The following is an 11029-nucleotide window of genomic DNA, read 5'->3' on the forward strand; positions in this document are numbered from 1 at the left end:
ACCCATCGAGGTGAAAGGAAAGAACTGAGTCCTGCAAGCTGTCCTCTAATCTCCACATGCATGCCACAGCACACATGTACACACACACAAACACATATATACACGTGCACAGCTCTGCTGTATCTTGTGGTCCTGGGATTAGATCTGCCAGGCAAGTACCCTACCATTGTGCTACGCTGTCAACAATTTTTCAGATTTGGAGATGGGTTCTAGTTAAACTGCTATGATCCTGGTTCATTCTCATTGTCAACTCCATGGGATTTAGAATCACAGGAACGAACCTCTGAATTTATCAAGGAGGCTATTTCTAGAAACTTTTAACAATGATAATAAAAAAGAGTTTGTCAAATATTCATCTTGCTCTGCCTTTCCTTTTTTTTTTTTTTTTTTTTGTTTGTTTGTTTTTTCTAGACAAGGTTTCTCTGTGTAGCCTTGGCTGTCCTGGACTTGCTCTGTAAACCAGGCTGACCTCAAAGTCACAGTGATCCACCTGCCTCTGCCTCCTGAGTGCTGGGATTAAAGGCCTGTGCACCACTGCCCAGCCTTGCTGTTTCTTGACTGGGGGCACAATGAGCTACCTGCCTCACGCTTGTCCAACCCTGCCTTCCCTCAAACTGTGAGCCACAGTAAAGTCCTCCTGCTTTAGGTTAGTTTTTGCAGGGCTTTCATCATAGCCTCAAGAAACGTGACTCAAATAGTCAGCAAGACAGGCCTTGGATTTGACATCCTCATGCTTCAGCCTGCTAAGCAGCTGAAATTACAGGAACACATATGCACCATGCCTGATTCCTCCTCTATACTTTAAATCATCTCTAGACACTTACAGGACTCACTACCAGTATAAGTGATTTTTATTGTATTGTTTAGGGAGCAGGGAGAAAAAAATATTCAGTAGGCAATCCTCCCCCCCAAAATATATATATACTGGATTTATTTTAATCATGTGTTCTGTGTGTGAGAATGTTTGTCATATGTGTGTGTATATGTGTTCCCTCATAGGCTAGAAGTGTCAAAGGTTGGAGCTATAGGCTGCCTGACATGGGTGCTAGGAACTGAATTCAGGTGCTCTGGAAGTAATATGTGCTCTTAACCACTGAGTCATTTTTCAAGTAAATAGTTATTTACTCTTATGTGTATGAGTGTGTGATTACCCATATGTACGAACATCACATGTGTGCTTGCAGAGGCTGGAGAGGGCGTCAGATCCTTTGGAACTGAAGTCACAGATGGTTGTCAGCCACCATTTGTGTAGCGAAAATTTTGGTTTCTTTAAAAAACTCAGTTATGAAAAAAAAAAACAAAAACCAGTTATGTGATGTGACTATTATTGTTTTAATCCCAGATGTGGGATGTGGGGCTGCTTCAGCTTGTCCGCAGCAGCAAACTACAATGTGTCTCTTGCTCTGGCAGGGACATGATTTTGCCAGCTGAGGATGGTTGACGTTTGGAATTCTAGAAACCTTTTAGAGAGTGTAAATGCCAGAGCCTAGAGAGGAGCCTGGGTGTGTGTGTGTGGTGGTGGTTGGGGGGTGTGCTCTGAAGAGGCAGCTGCTGCTCCTCTTTCTGCTGCTGCTCCCCTGCCACTCCCCACTGCTGCTGGTCTCTGCTGTTGTTGGTTCCTGCTGCCGTGTTTACTATTGCTGGATTACTGAACTTGTCGTTTTCCAGATAGCTGGATAGCCTGACAAAGAAGACTAGACCTGCCCCCTCGGTATCTGACAACCAAGATCAACAGGATGTAGTTTAAAGAGGTCTGTGTCCCCTTTCCCCTCTAACCTTCTTTCTCACCTACCTTGGGGAGCTGGGAGGGATTGGGATGGGGAAGGGTGGTAGATATAAGAACCCAAATAAAATAGCTAAAAAATAAATAAAACACGCCTCCCCATGAGGGTGCTGGGAACTAATCCTGGGTCCTCTGCAAGAGCAGCACGTGCCCCTAACCACTGAGCCATCAACACTCCAGCTCCTTCCCAACTATTTTTGTTTTTATTATTTGTATGTGTGTGTGTCTGTGCAAATGCATGCAGATGCCTGAGGAAACCAGAAGAAGGCATTGGATACCAGAGTGTGTTTGGGCGCTGAGAATTGAGCTCTGGTCCTCTGCAAGAGTATTAAGTACTCTTAACCCCTGAGCCATCTCTCCAGCCCCATTCCAGGCTATTTTTGATCCATGTTTAGTTGAGTTTACAGATGCAAAATGAAGATAAAGAGAGCAACATATTTGCACTGTTACTACTAGTGAAAGCTTAAGCCACTGATACTCTGCAAAAATCAAATGACAGCAAAGGTGTAACCCATGTCTTCCAGAAACACCAGTGTCAGAAGTAAAAAATGAGGCCACAACCATAATCGTAAAGGAATGTCACTGGTCCTGTCTCCATTGTTACCTTCTGGAAACGCCCTAGGGCATGAGTCACATAGGTTCATGGCTCTCCCTGGCTGGACTGTCCTCACATACAGCAGTTCTTTTAAATTACATTTTAGCTTATTTTGTGGAGTATGCCCACATCATGGTACGTGTGTGGATCCTAGTGCTCTGGAGGCAGGGGAAGGTGGCTCTCTGTGATCTTAAGGCTAGCCTGCTCTACACAGAGAGTTCTAGAGTAGCCGAGACTACAGACTGAGACTACAGACAACAACAGAAACATGTATGGCCTTTTCAAGAGACAGAGGCAGGCACTTCCTGTGTGTTTGAGACTAGCCTGGTCTACACAGTGAGCTCTAGGCCACAGCCAGGGCTACGTGATGAGACTCTTAAAAAAAAAAAAAGAGAAAAGAAAAGAATATAGCCTTAAAGTAGGCATGGTAACACGTGCCTATAATCTCAGCACTTATGAGGCTGAGGAGGATGAACATTTTGGCTAGGGGTGTGCCTCTGAGATAGAGTACTCATGCATTAGATCCTGGGTTCATTCCCAGAACCATAAACTTTTTTTTTTTTTTCTCTAGACAGGGTTTTTCTGTGTAATAGCCTTGGCTATCCTGGACTCACTTTGTAGACCAGGCTGGCCTCAAACTCACAGAGATCTGCTTGCCTCTGCCTCCTGAGTGCTGGGATTAAAGGTGTACAATAGCATGCCAGGCTTATTAATTTTTAAAAACTAGCACCTTTGCCAGGCGGTCATGGTACACACCTTTAATTCCAGCAGGAGGCAGAGGCAGGGGGATCTCTCTGAGTTGGAGGTCAGCCTGGTGTACAGAGTGAGTTCCAGGACAGCCAAGGCTACACAGAGAAACCCTGGCTTGAAAAACCAAAACCAAAACAAATCAAGAACAAAAAACTAGCATCTACAACAGTGGCTCTCAACATTCCTAACTCCACAACCCTTTAACACAGTTTGTGGTTTGTTGACCCCCACCCATAAAATTATTTTCGTTGCTACTTCACTACTGTAATTTTGCTGCTGTTATGAGTCATGATGGAAGTATCTGATACACAGGATATCTGCTATGCGACCTCTGTGCGAGGGTTATTTGACACGCAAAGAGGCTGTAGCCCACAGGCTGAGAACCACTGATGTGTACTAACGCCAGAAACATACTGTTCCTGAGCTGACAAGAAATGCCCAAGAAGAGAGTCCTCTGGAGGAGAGGCCCATGCCGAGTTAGAGAGGACGCGGTCCTAAGAATGAATGTCAAAGGGGAGTCTCTATGTGGAACACGTTAGAAATCAAGCACCCGGTGACGTTTACCTCAAGTTAGAAATCAAGCACCCGGTGACGTTTACCTCAAGTGTGCCCCCAAAGATGCTGGATGGAATTGTATAAAATCTGGAACACCGTGTCGTGTCGATAATGTCTCTCTGGCACGCTCCACTAGAAAAGTGGATGGCTGCTATGGAAAACTGCTGCTAGGAACCGCCGACCTACACACGGCAGGAGCCTGGCCACGCAGAAAAGGGAAGCCCGCCTTTGACGTGAGCCCGTTTCCGCTGTCGGCAGTGTAACAGTGGCTGCTGTCTGCAGCAGAAACATGTAAGGGAACATGGTGGGGACAGAGGAAGGGGCGGCTGGAGCTTCTGGTTTGCTGGCAGTGTGAGAAGGGCGAGAGTGAGATCTCTCAGAGCGGAGGAGCTCGCTGGAGAGTGGTTAAGAGCACTGGCTGCTCCTCCAGAGGCTCCGGGTTCGATTCCCAGCACTCACAGTGTGGCTTCCAGCCACCTGCAGCTCTGGCTCAAGGGTCTCCAGTGCCCTTTCCTGGCCTCCGCAAGCATGGCGGCATGTGGAGCATCGGCACCCAAGCAGCCCAGTCACACACATGAAATAAACAACTCTTCAAAGAAGTCACCAAGAGCCGTTGGCTAACAGCTTCATAAGCACCACCCTTCACGGGACCGTGGATGCTTCGAAGGGATGGAACATCTGCTAGCTTTGGGTTTTTTGTTTGTTTGTTTGTTTGTCTTTTGAGATAGAGTCTCATGTAGCTGAGGGTGACCTGGACACCCCGATCCTCCTGCCTCTGGATCTCTGGGATTAGCCAGGATTTGCTACCACACCTGAGTCCCTCTTGAACTTTTTGGCCTTGAATTTATGTGCTTCCACAATATTCCCTTCTATTGTAACCAAAGGCCAGGAGTGGGGGTGGGGTGGCTCAGTAGTAAAAACCCTGTCTAGCCTATTAAAGACCCGTTCCCAGCACCAGATGAGGGAAAACGCAATTCCTCCCCCAGGGATCCTCTCTCTCTCTCTCTCTCAGCCTTCTCTGTGTACTCAACTGATTTTCCTTCCGCTGTTTCTATAATCATCCCCTCCCCACTCCATAGTTATTTCTCGCCAGCATGTAAACTACTCTTGCCACATGCATTTTGAAAAGCCTTTCCTAATCCAGCGTGCTCTCCAGCACACGCACTGAGCCATCTGCCTGAAGGATGAGTATGAGCCTATCACTCCTCATTTACATTGCAGGAGGGAAGAACTTCAAACTCCTCAGTCAACCCCACTCTGCCTGTCTTCGCAAGCGCGCGTGTGAGAGGGCTGGAGGGATGGCCCACCAGCTGACAGCGCTTGCTGCTCTAGCAGGGGAACGGAATTCAGATCCTCGCCGGTGCTGCTCAGCATGGCCTGTAACTCCACGTCCAGGAGAGCGATGCCCTCTGCTGACTTCCTCAGGAACTTTCACGTATTTGACTAGACACACACATACTAATGAATGAAAAATAAAAACAAACCCTAGGTATAGAAGGATGGCTCAGCGGTTGCGAGCAGCGGCTGCTCTTCCAGAAAACCAAGATTCAGTTCTCGGCATCCGCTGGGAGTTCAGAACCCTCTGTCACTGCAGGCCAGCGGTATCTGACGCCCTCTTCTGGCCTCCACAAGCACTGCATGCGTGTGGGGCACAGACATACCTGCCGGCAAAACACGTAAAATAAAAATCTGAAAAGAATGGGAGACAGAGAGGGGATGGGTCGTGGGTAAGAGCACCAGCTGCTCTTTCAGAGCCAGGTTCCATTCCCAGCACACACGGCTGCTCACAATCGTCTGTAACTCCAGTTCCTGATCCTACGCCCTCTTCTGGCTTCAGTAGTCACAGCAAGTACGTGCTGCGTAGACAAACCTGTAGGCAAAACACCCATATACAGAAAATAAGCTATTTATATCGTTCTGATTTTTCCAGACAGGATTTATCTGTGTAACAGCTCTGGCTGTCCTGGGACTCGAGCTGTAGACCAGGCTGGCCTCAAACTCACAGAGATCTGCCTGCCTCTGCCTTCCCACGTGCTGCGATTACAGGCTTCCAACATAACTTTTAAACAAAAGGAAAATGAAAACTCTCTTGCCTTTGTCATAGTGTGTTCTACTGTGCAGCCATAGAAAAATGCTTGTTCTTTGAATAAAAAACAAGCATTTGTACCTGGCTGTGGTTATGTACTTCTGCAACCCCAGCACTTGGGAGACTGAGGCAGGAGGATCAGGAGCTGCAGGACAGCCTGGGCTACAGAGTGAGACCTTGCTTCCACCTGCTGAGCGCTGACATTACGGGTTTGTGGCACATCCAATCCTGCTACAGAGTAAGTGCTCAGCAATGTTTGCAGGGAGAACTGAACACAGAGAGCAACGGCAATTCAAGTACTGTTAGAATGCACCCTGTGGGGCTGGAGAGGTGGCTTAGCCGTTATAGAGCACTGGCTGCTCTTCCAGAGGCCCTGAGTTCAATTCCCAGCAACCACATGGTGGCTCACAACCACCTATAACGACATCTGGTGCCCTCTTCTGGCCTGCAGGTGTACATGCAGATAGAGCACTCATACACAGAATGAACTTTAAAAAATCTTTTAAAAAACAAATAAAAAGGAATGTGTCCTGGAAGCAGAGCCCTGGGATATGAGTTTGGTCAAGGCAAGGCTGGATTACTCTCAGCTGTTTCTCAAACAGCAACTTCCCTGATGGGATAGGCAGTCAGATGTACGGAGGATGAAAGCTGACTCACCATTCAAGGGGAGGCTGGGATAGAACACGTCCAGGTGATGGGAGCTGCAAACTTGCGTGATGCACCAGGGGACAGGAAGCAGGTGTTGGCAGTGCCTGGGTGGGAGCTGTGCCTGGACTGTGTCCTGTGATGCGAGGGCTCCCAGGGCTACACTTTGTCATGCTCCCAGCAAAAGTTAGGGATCCAGAGAGCCTGCCTCTCTCCCTCCTTCCCTCCTCTCTTCCCTTCTTCCTTCCTCTCTCTACTGTTTGTTTGTCTTTTTGTTTATTCTGTCGCCCAGGCTGGGCGGAAGCTTATAGCAGTTCTCCTGCCTCACTCGGCCTCTTAAGTACTGAGATGATAGACACGAGCCACCGTGTCCAGTTTGGGCAGGGATTCTTTTGAACAGAATTCTTTTTCTCTCCCTTTTCCCTCTAAACAGGCTCCCCTGTAGCACAGGCTAGCCACCAGATTGCTATGTAGGATGTCCTTGAACTCTGGGGCCTCCCACTGGCACCTGCTGAGTACTGAGACTGCAATAACCCTATTCATGCATCTCTTTCCCCTCCCCCACTTATTTTTTCTTCTTTTCTATAGCATTTCCCAGATTCTTTGTTTTGTTCTGTTTTTGGAGACAGGGTTTCTCTGTTCTCAGACTGTTCTTTTAAGGCTTATTAAAAGCCTTTAGTTTATGTGTGTGGGTAGTGGTTTTCAACCTTTGGGTCAAGATCCCTTTGTGGTTAAAATGACATTTTTCCAGGACTCACCTGAGACTATCAGGAAACACGATTCCATTGGTCTGAGGAACTGAGACACGGCTCTTTGTGTCTAGGCAGGCCTGCCCACACGCAGATACATCCACATATCTGCATACTGGCACTGTATTAAAGAGGCAGAGGCAGGAAGACCTCTGTGAGTTCAAGACCAGCCTGGACTACAAAGCGAGACCAGGACAGCCAAGGCTACACGGAGAAACCCTGTCTTTAGGAAGGTTGAAAACCACTGATCTTAAGGGCAACTTAAGACAACAGCCCTGGGGGCTGAGGAGATGGCTCAGTGGTTAAGAACATTGACTGCTCTTTCAGAGGACCCGGGTTCAACTCCCAGGACATACAACTGTCCCCCATTCCAGAGGATCTGACATTCTCACACAGACATACACGCAGGCAAAACACCAATGTACATAAAATGCAAATAAATTATTGAAAAAAAGTGTGTGTGGGGAGAGCCAAGAGTCACAGCTACCACTAAATCCTGGTATACCATTAAGTCCCTGTGTCCTCATTAGGAAAAGTATAATTCTGCCAGGCAGGCAACGTGAACCTGGGTAACAGGCAATTTCTTTGCTGTGTGAATCCCTCATCTGCTCAACTGGCCAGACTTGCAGTCTCTTATCTCCATTTAAATTTTTCAACGTGTAACCCAGGACCAAGACCTGAAAAAGATTTGAGAATAACAACAGCTGGATGTGATGGCACACACCTTTAATACCCATATGTGGGCAGCACAGGCAGGCAGAACTCAGTGGGTTCAAATCCAGCCTGGTCTACAAAGTGAGAACGACAACATATATGAAATGCAGAAGCCTAAGATGTGTATGTTATAGAAACCGCCTATAACATATAGGTTATAGAAACTGTCTACTCAATGCCCCTCTATAAGCACTAGCCAGAGGTAAATGAGTGCTATTATTAAATTAAAAAAATTAATCTCAAAGTATGCTGAGTGGTTTCTCACTAGAAAGGTATATATATATATGTATGTATTTATATGAGATATAGGCAGATAGATAGATGGATGGATTTTGGAGGCAGAATAGCCTGTGTAATCTTGGCTGTCCTGGAACTTTTGTAAACCGAGTTGGTCTCAAAAATCAAAGGAGTCACCACACTGGCTGAAAGGTGTATTTTGTAGCACCAGGACTACTGACACACACCATCACACTGGCCAAAGTGGAGAGCTGTGATAGATTTTTGCCAGGAGTTCTAGAGCTTGAACCTAGAGCTCCACAAATGCTAGGCGGGTACTCTGCCACGGAGTGCTAGCCCCAACTCCCGAGATTATTTTTATTTCGATTCTTCCTGATGTGTTTACACGAGCTTGCTCAAGTGTGGGGAACACGTGGAGCCTGTGCCAAGCAGAGACTGGTCAGGTGTCGTCCTCATTTAAGTGACACCCTATATTGGGGTAGGGTCTCTCACCCGAATCCAGGGCTCACTGATTCCACTACTAGCCAGCTTGTTCAGGGGGTCCCCTTGTAGCTGTCTCCCATGCACTGGGCATAAGAGGAAGGCCATGTTGGCCAGCAGGCATTTACATGGATGCTGGGGATCAAAGCCCTAGTTATCAGGCTTGCAGGGCAGGCCTTTTAGTTTCCACTCAGAGCTTTGTTTGTTTTTGTTTTTTGAGACAGGGTTTCTCAGTGTAGTCCTGACTGTTTTGGACTTTGTAGACCAGGCTGGCCTTGAACTCACAGAGATCTGCCTGCCTCTGACTCCCTGAATGCTGGGAGTGCTGGGATTACATGTGTGTGCCATCTCATCCCGTTCACTCAAAGCTTTTTTTTTTAAAGATATTATGTATACAATGTTCTGCCTGCATGTACACCTGCATATCAGAAGAGTGAACCAGATATCATTATAGATGGTTTTGTAGCCACCATGTGGTTTCTTTAGGAATTGAACTCAGTACCTTTGGACGAGCAGCCAGTGCTCTTTCTTGATTATTTATTATTTATATAGCATTCTGCCTGCATGTGTGCCTGCACACCAGAAGAGGGCAGCAGATTTCACTATAGATGGTTGTGAGCCACCATGTGGTTGCTGGGAATTGAACTCAGGACCTCTGGAAGAGCAGCCAATGCTCTTAACTTCTGAGCATTCTCTTCAACATGACCCAACCCCCCAAGGCATTTTTTTAAATTAATATGTTGAAAAATAAATCCACACAAGACAGTTTTAAGCCTAAGTTTAGAATTATCTATGTATTTCTCCTTTCTGCGAATGCAGTTTTAAAGTTAATGGCAATTCCTTACACCAGGGTCTGGTGGCACACAGCTTTAATTCCAGCACTTGGGAGGCAGAGGCAGGTGATTGATGTTTGAGGCCAGCCTTGTCTACAAAGAGTGTCCAGGACAGCCAAGGCTACACAGAGAAAGGGGGGGTGCAATTCCTTACATTTATCACTACTCATTTTACCTCCTTCTTCAATGTAGGATTTGTGTTTTGATCTAGGCCACTGCCCATTGATAATTTTAGAAGGTGTGTCTGTGGTGCACACATGTAAATCCTAGTACTTGAAAGGCAGATTAACAGTCCACTACTGTTCAAGGCCGGCCAAGGCTACATGTTCAGGCCCTGTTTCAACAATGACAAAAACCGATTGGCTGGCAGCTGTAAAGTCTGGAGATATATAGCAGGCAAATGAAGCCAGGTTATTCTCATAAAGTGTAAAATTCAAGGTGGGGCGTTGTGCGACTTCTTTTTCCCTAGGAAGTTTATGTACCCCAGGACAGAGACTAATGGCAGCAGCTTGGTGAATAGATATGTTTACCGGAACCACCTGTAGGAGCACCAATGAGACCCAGGGGGGACTCACAAACGGTGTCACTGAAACACCACTGCAAGGTGAAGGGTGGTTTAGGAAAGCGGCATCCCTGGGGTTCCCTGAGCAACTTCAGGCAGCCCCACTACCCAAGACCTCCGCCACGATGTTTCTCAAGCCCCACGTGTTGATCCTCCCACACGGGAGGGTCCCATCTGTCCTGGCTCAAACTGCCATGTAACCAAGCACAGCCACGGGTACCTGATCTTCCTGCCACCTCCTAGCACTGGCATCAAGGGGACAAGATCGTTAACCTCAGGGAGGGACTTGTGAGTTTAGTGAACTGCCTTGACTGTCGCTCCCTTGAGGGCATGTACGTTTCATGAGCCTTGTGAACTTTCCTCTTTCCTGCAGGAGGGAATGTTTTAGTTCAGCAGAAACAGCTTTGCAGGGGGAGATAAATGTTGCCATAAATCAGGTGGCGATGACTGAGGAGCCTGAGGTGGAGGTTGGGAGTAAGCCTGACAGGGTCAATCCATAGAACCCACGTCATCGAAAGAGGACTCATTCCTAAAATTGGCCCCCTGACTCCCACAAGCACTTCCTACACATTTGCATCAATGCACATGCACAGACAGATAACTTTTTAAAAAAGATTTATTATTTATACAGCATTCTGCCTGCACACCAGATCTCACTATTTATGGTTGTGAGCCACCATGTGGTTGCTGGAAATTGAACTGAGGACCTTTGAAAGAACAGAGAGCACTCTTAACCTCTGAGCCCATCTCTCCAGCCCAACAGATAACTTCTAGTGCTGTTTTGTTTTTGGAGACATGGTTTCTCTCTGTAACTCTGGCTGTCTTGGAACTCACTCTGTAGTCAGGGCTGGCCTCAGACTCACCAAAGTCTGCCTGCTTCTGCCTCCTGAGTGCTGAGGTTAAAGCTGTGTACCATTACTGCCTGGCTTCCCAGCTTTTTGTTTTTTGAGACAGGGTTTCTCTGTGTAGCCTTGGCTATCCTGGACTTGCTTTGTAGACCACAGAGATCTGCCTGCCTCTGCCTCCTGAGTGCTGGGATT

The sequence above is a fragment of the Meriones unguiculatus genome, chromosome 4 (assembly GCF_030254825.1).
Source record: "Meriones unguiculatus strain TT.TT164.6M chromosome 4, Bangor_MerUng_6.1, whole genome shotgun sequence".
NCBI classification, from domain to species: domain Eukaryota; kingdom Metazoa; phylum Chordata; class Mammalia; order Rodentia; family Muridae; genus Meriones; species Meriones unguiculatus.